This window comes from Carettochelys insculpta, chromosome 8 (assembly GCF_033958435.1).
Source record: "Carettochelys insculpta isolate YL-2023 chromosome 8, ASM3395843v1, whole genome shotgun sequence".
Classification (NCBI taxonomy): domain Eukaryota; kingdom Metazoa; phylum Chordata; order Testudines; family Carettochelyidae; genus Carettochelys; species Carettochelys insculpta.
In genome coordinates this window covers 2,632,896-2,640,516 of record NC_134144.1, presented here as the reverse complement: position 1 = coordinate 2,640,516, position 7,621 = coordinate 2,632,896, and the positions used below count along the sequence as shown (strand labels likewise).

The window sequence follows — 7,621 nt, the reverse complement described above, 5'->3', positions numbered from 1 at the left end:
TCAGAGGAGACAAAAATCTCCCCCCACCCTCCCCAAATGATAGAGTTACACTGACCTAAACCCCGATGCAGACAGTGCTGTGCTGTGCTGATGAGGGGACATCCCCCATTGGGAAGTGGATTAATTATGATGATGGGAGAAGCTGCAGCATGGTAAGTGCAGACTTACCCCCTGTTAAAATGTCTCTAGCCTTCAAGCAATGGCTAAAGTGCTCTCAGCTTTTCCGTACCACATTGCACCTCCAAAGCTCCCAATATTAGGCAGGAAATCACACAGCAGCCACAGAGAGTACATTGTCTTGTGATAGCCATTACATGCTATGACATTGAATGCTGGCACAAGGGTTGGCTACTTACAAGAGGCTAAAAACGTGAGTAAGCAGCTATGCTGGCTAGAGGCCCATCTATTTCACGCTTTGTGCCAGTTGTACATGTCATGGAACACTGAGTGTTTTCAAGGATAGTGGACACAGAGTTTCAGTCCTTTGCATAAAAAGATCACTAGCTTCTGCAGGAACATTTTTGCCAGTGTATTATTTCCAGTCCTTTGTGTACTCCTCCAACTATCATGCCATCCTCCCCTTCCTACTCTCCCCATAAGCTCCCCGTACATCCTTTCTGGCCTCATTCCTTCAGCAAATATATGCATCACATATTTCACAGGACTGGAAGGGACCTCAAGAGGTCATCAAGTCCAGTCCTCTGCTCTCATGGCAGGACCAAGCACCATCTAGGTCATCCCTGACAGACGTTTGTCTAACCTGATCTTAAAAATCTCCAACTTAACGTCCCTAAACAAATTATTTATATGTCTGTTTTCTCTCAGCATGTCTTCTGTCTTTTGAACCTCACCAGTTACAATCATAGTAACAGCTTTCAAGTTCCTAAAATGTTGTTACAAGGAAAGGGATCAAAATTATTCCCCTAAAGCTCTGATGGTAGGGCAAGGAGCAATGGGCTTAAATTGAGGCAAGGGAGGTTTAGGCTGGACATTAGGAAAAACTTCCTGTCCAGATGGTTAAGCACTGGAATAAATTGCCTAGGAAGTTTGTGGAATCTTCGTCACTGGAGATACGTAAAAGCTGGTTAGACAAACTTTTGTCAGTAGATCGTGCTTGGCCTGGCCATGAGGGCACAGGATTGGATTTCGTGACCTCTTGAGGTTCCCTCTAGTTCTAGTATTCTGTGATTTTATGAATCAGAAAATTAGCATCTACTGATGTTTTTCCCTGGTCCCCCAAAGACTGGCCCCTCAACAAAAAACCAAAACAAAAACCTCTCGCAGCGATGCGTTTCTCAAACAGCTAATTGCCTATCTTCTCATTCCTGTTTTAGAAGCATATTGAAAAAAATATTCTTCCCTAATTACCTTTATTGAAAAAGACCTTTTTCATTTCCATTTAGGCATCTGCTCCTTTCACAAGCTGCCCCTGGATGTAAGTTGGTCAATCAGCTTTTTTTTCTTTCCATTTTTGGTTTATTATCTGCTCAATATGTGGATCTATCTAAGCTGTGTATATGGTGGCCGTTAGGGCAGTATCTGAAACCTTCAAAAACCTTCAGTGTATTTATCTTAACATTAGGGAAATGCTATTGTCCCCATTTTACAGATGGAGAACTGAGGCACAGAAATATTGACTAGACAAAGGTTCAACTTTGATCTCCTAAGTCCCAAGATAGAGTCCTAGATCCTGGAACATCCTGTCTGAAAGCATTTGGTAATCACCTATACCATTTTTCTGTGCCACCCTGGTTTCTTCTAATCCAGTTTTATTTACAGCTATCAAACTCCTTTTTTGTGACCAGCCATGGATAATCCTTAATTAAAAATCAACCTCCAGTATTATTTCTGTGCCACTGGTACCCAACAATTCTGTCCCCTTCATGGTTCACACCTCTTCCATTATCTCCTAAGAAAAAACCTCAGCAAGACCTGCCACTACCATATTCTACCCCAACTCAAAGTCTACTGTCAGAAACCTGAATGTTTGGCTTGAGCTCAAACTCTCATTTGCTCCACATCTCATTAACTACACCTTGTGCACTGTTTTGCCATGCTTGCTCTGAAAAAAAGAAAAATCAGACTCTGGTCCTATGGCTGTCCATTCCCTCTCCTCCCCTAGCAAATCTTCATACACTGGCCATAACGCTAAGGTCTTTGTCCAGTTGTTACTCAGCCCTCGACCACATTTGGGCTCTGCCTGAATGAGGGCCAGGTAAACCCTGAGACCCTCTGAATTTTGCCTCCCATCTGTATGCTCCAAAAATAAAATGCTTCACTTAAAAAATGTGTTAAGGTTGCTAGGTGACAGCGATGTTCTCTACCACATGGTGTTCAACCTCTAGGGCATTGCAGACAGACCTTGGGAGATTATGACCTGATCACTTTGCTTTTCTTTACAGATAAATGGAAGGAAGTCCTGCCCTTTCTTTTCCATTGCTGAATGGGACTGCAACACGGGACAGCTCAAGAACCACTGATATAACACAGTTTACAAAACTGAGGTGCTTAGAAGCAAGGAAAATAAAAGTTTGGGATATCTCAGGCTGGCTTCACAATAAGTAAACATCTTCCTATCCATTATAAAGTAACGGATGTTTATCACAACACTGTCACCTTTATGCATGACTTTTTCATGCCTTTTTGATACCTTGATCTTAGTCATTAACTACTTTTTTTGAAAGGGAATTAGGAAATACTATCAGTTAATAGAATTGTCATCTGGCAGAAAAAAAATTAGAAAAGTGCTTATGATCATTGGCATAGTTCAGTTTTTCTGCTGAATCTGCCAATAATGTGCAAAGCATGAAGGTGAGTTTTTACTGTGACACCCTCCAAATGCATCTGATGTAGGAGTTACCAAACATCCTTTTGGTGGGAACAGCGTTGACTCCCCATGGAGCTTAGCCAAATTGAAACCGGTGAAAGATTTTGTAATTCAATAATAATGCTTTGGGACAGCCAATCTCCCAGTAAGTGCTAACTTAAGAGGCAGTTTGTGTGTGCACACGGAAGTTAGGAAATGAGGGAATTCAGATTGCTTCTACAGTGTTTTGCTTTTTGTTCATATGCATTATGATTCAGTCTTTAATTACACTATTTAATTATGCTACAGGAATGCATATCCTATTTCCCCAATAGAGTTTGTCAGCAAGGTTTGACATTGACACATACAACACAGGTTACTACTACGTAAGCCAAAGGGAGGTAAGATCTTGGTGGTGGTGGTAGTAGTAGGTTGTTGTCCTCTGGTGCAGTCATTGATGGGAGACGTGACTCGCTCTTTGCCACCAGATTATGCAATTATTTGTGAGAGCTCAGTGGAATGTTGGGTGCTAGGACCCCAGAGTTCTCTTCCTGGCTCTGTGAGGGTAGTTTTGCCCCTTGATTAGGGCAGAGGTTAGATAGCACACCAAGGACATTGTGGCTGATTTTTTCTGACAGCCTGTGTAGAAGAGAGAGAGATTGGTATGATAGATACAAGGACAAGGTCCCAGTCCCAACTCTGCCAGCTGCTTCCTTATCTGTAAAACGGGAAATGAGAGTTGTCCATCCCTTTGCTCTGGCACAAGGGTGTGAAATGCACAGATGTATGAAATCAGGTAATGGAAAAGGTGAGCCCTGAACTCAGTGGTCTCCTAGCCATATACACCGTCTACTCCAAAGGGTATTTTATGGGGCGTTGTTTCTTTTTCTTTCATCAGCCCCAGAGCTGAGGGAGGCAGGACAGTCTTCTAAATTTGGGGAATGCCTTACAAAGCTTCAGAAATGGTGGCAACCCTATTGCTCAGTTTCTTCCCTTTTCCTGGATGCATGGAGAGGGCTCCACCAGATCTTGACCTAAGCCTTGGAATCACCATTAGATATCCAGAGAGATGCACATGGAGAACCACTCCTCTTGTGCTTTATGAAGATAGGAGCTACCTCTTTTTGAGGACATGAGGATGTGACCAGTTCCCACTACCTGCATGACTGATATAAACAGCAATTTGCATTTGCATGCCTAGGCTGTAACAGGCTATGAAACACTGTGATTCTGCCCTTACAAACAGCCTGTACAACAACGACACTGTATTAGATTACTGCTCTCTCCCTAGTTTTAGCAGTGAGCCCTCTTTTTCTCAAGCACTCTACATTTCTGGAGAGCTGTCTGACAGTTAGTTTGATACAATCTAAATATTATCAAGAGGACATGAGGGAGTATACATTGGATGGTAGCAGATAAAAAGCCTACTGTCTTTCATTACAGAGACAAGGGTCTATAGGCAAAATACAGCAATTTGGAGACTACTCAATGAAAGACATACAACCTGAACAAAAAGTAAGTATTTCATTCAGTCCATGAATGCTTATGAAATGTATTTTTGCTAGCTTTTACAGTCCACAGCCTTCTCATTCAATCTTGAATAATAGCTCTGAATTGCGCTGTAAAAGCTTCCGAAGTTTGAAGTCTTTTGACAAGTTAATTTAGCTGCACAGTAAAAAGTTTTTCCCCAAGATAGAATAAAGCCATTATATCATGAATGTAGTAGTCATCCCAAGGAAAGAAAACACCATTAGGATTAGAAATGATGGGCTTTATGGAGATAGTTTGTGGTTTAGTGTAATCTACTATCAATATTTCAGTAGAAAGATGTTCTACTCGTCATTCAGCTGGAAGTCAATATCTTCACTTAAAACCGACACCCAGGGACCAGGCTGCATATATTTTTATTGAAAAAGATAACCTGTTCTCTTATGCTGAGTTTTATTTTCGTTTTTCCCCCTCTACATTTATTTCAATTCTAATTGACTTTTTACCCTCCACACGACAGGGTGTCTTTATTTTTTGACCAAAGGAAAAATAATGGGAAAATTAATCAATATTTTCTTTCAGACTCCCGCTGGGCGCGCACAGACTACACACCCACAGTTCTTCCCCAGTGGCTGATCACAATCCTGTATTTAGCTGATGGTTGAAAATGGAATGAGTTTTACAGACTCAGTGTCTCTCTCTTATTTTCTCTGTCTTGGTCTCTTCTTTTTTCTTCATTGAATTGGTGAGGCATTTTTTTCTTGCAAGTTAATAATCGGTAACTATATTCTCATTCATAAAACAGGAGAGTTGGAAGAATAAGCTGTTAGTAATTACTGTCACTTTGACTTAGCAAGCCTTCCCTATTCAATTTCAGCCCATGGTTTCATGGGACTTAACCATCTGGTTAAAGAATGTGATTTAGTTCTTTACTAGTTAGGACTGATCTTAGGGGTACAGAAGTAAAAACAAAAACAAAAACAAAATAAACAAACAAAAAAAAATCCTCTGTAGTTCCTTCTTTGAGTAGTGTCCCAATGGGTTTTCCTCTTCAGTTGTATGTGAGTCTTTGATGAGAGATTTTTAGGAGCAATGCCTGTTTGGCCCGTGTAGGCTTTCTAGATCTCCTTGTGCCCCATTCCAAAGTCCTACAGAGCTGTGTGTGTGAACTACGTTCAGGTCCTTGTTTGCCCTGAGACAGAGGATATATCTACCCATGTCAACAGCTTGAGCTAAGGAGCTGTTTAATTGCATTGTAGACATTTTGGGGCTTGGGCTGGAAGCCTTCAAAAGTTAGTTTAAAAAAAACAAAGGGAGATTAGACTTAGGCTTCTCATGATGTACCATGTTCTTTGACCAGTCTTGGTGCACGACCCAAACAATCTTGATATATCTGCCTCCAAGTCAGCATGGTGCCCCATCTGTATCCATACGTGTTCACCTATAATTTTGCAGGATAGGAACACAGGGTACCAGCGCGCCTCCCATGATGAGGAACTCCAGACTTCCACAGAAAGAAACTGCTTCAAATGGGCTTCAGTCATTGCAGAAATAAGCTGTTTTGGAGATCTCGAGTCCCAAAATACACACCTTGGAGACTCCAGGGTTTCTCAGTACTAGGAGCTCTTTGTCAAAAATGATAATCTCTAAGAAGAATTACAGTACCAGCCTTATCATGGTGCCAAAGCCACCTTCAGTACTCCGGCAAAAGACTCTAACTGCTGTGTTATGGAAGTCCACACCATCTACAGTGCTCTCCAGGCTACCCAAAATACACAGGCTGGTGTTTCAGGCTACTCCAGTGGTACCTCCAATCCATCAATAGTTCAGTACGAGCACTATCTACTAAACCAGAACAACCTAAGCCAACTGCATCCTTGGTACTGCCTATGACTATTGCAGTGTCTGGCTCAGTTTCAATGTAGATTCACCCAGTAGTCAAAAATTTAGAGTGTCCAAAGCCTTTTTTGTCTCAGATGAGCCCAAATTTCCTTTGGGAATGGGTTCCTGAAAAACTGTCAGTACTAGAATCTGATGGGTCAGAGAGATCTTAACTCCTCCTGGTACCTGCTTGTTCTCCGTCATCTCCAAGACCAGACAGACAGGAATTATCACCTCTGCTGTCTGCTCCTCTTTTGGACTATGCTGAAGCCACTTCCTCAGATTTCTATTCAGGGATCTCCTACAGACCAGCACAGAAACACCTATCTTGACATATTCACAGGGAGAAGCTCCTAAGTTGAGACAATCTTGTGCCCCTTTTCATTGGTATGAACAGCGCTGGATGCTCTTCCCCCCCTTGCCCCCTCAGTGTCTTTACTGGGGCTTGGGGGCTGCCTATTAGCTAGTCAAGTAGGGACGATAATAGAAGACAGTCTCCTCTGGCATGCCACCTGCTTCAGCGACCACAGGAGGAGTCGTTCTAGGAGCAAGAGGCTAGAGCTGACAAGGAGTTGATAATACAAACCTGTATCTCCTCATCTTCACCAGAAGAGACTGTGATGCCTCACTCACCTTCTGCTGGTGACTTCAAGTAGTTTCAAGAGCTTATAAAATGGATTGCGGACTCATTCCACATCCTCTTGGAGGAGATCCAAGATTCTCAGCACAAAATTTTAGGCATCCTTCACAAGGCAACTTCTGGTTGAATGGCTTTGCTGGTGAATAAGGCTTTATGTGAACCCATCAAGACCCTCTGGCAGACTCTAACTACTGTACTGACTCCATGCAAATGTGTCGACAAAAAGAATTACATCCCAGTAAAAAAAACTTGTGAAGATTTTTATTCTCACATCTCGCACCTAAATCTTTAGGTGTGGAAGGCATCAACCACCACCAATTGTCGTTTACCCCTTAAAAGCCAGAAGGAGCTGGAGGTATTCCTCCATGACACTACAGTTTAAAATTGGGAATGGCCCAAGCTCTGATGGCAAAGTATAACAACACCAACTACAGGAAATTCCTGATTTTTACAGAGAGAGACGTTCGGTAAAAATACTGAAGCATTTCAGGCCATCATAATGGAAGCTCAGCAACGAGCAAGGACAGTGGGATGAGCCTGGAATGGGACTGCTTCTCGTAAAACCGAACAGAAAAAAGACAAAATCACCAAATCAAGCACGGTCCTCAGAACTGACATAGCTGAGTGACTGTTGAAAGAGACAGAACCAAGATGAGCCAGAAGAATAGGATGAACCTGAAATAGAATTGCTTCCCAGTGAACCTCACAGAAAAGAGATAAAACAGAGACATTTGGGCTCTGTCTACACTAGAGAGTTTTGTCGACAAAAACTGTGGAGCATCCACATTCCCAAGGTGTTCTGTCCA

At 42.2% G+C, this 7,621-nt stretch overlaps 1 long non-coding RNA gene across 1 annotated transcript; it reads left to right on the top strand.

The window, feature by feature from the left end:
- The first annotated feature begins 1,675 nt into the window (after window positions 1-1,675).
- On the top strand, window positions 1,676-4,385 carry LOC142017200 (uncharacterized). The gene is made up of 3 exons (XR_012646483.1): window positions 1,676-1,717; window positions 2,403-2,504; window positions 4,250-4,385. It is a non-coding gene; the product is annotated as an uncharacterized LOC142017200 (long non-coding RNA).
- The last annotated feature ends 3,236 nt before the right edge of the window (window positions 4,386-7,621 follow it).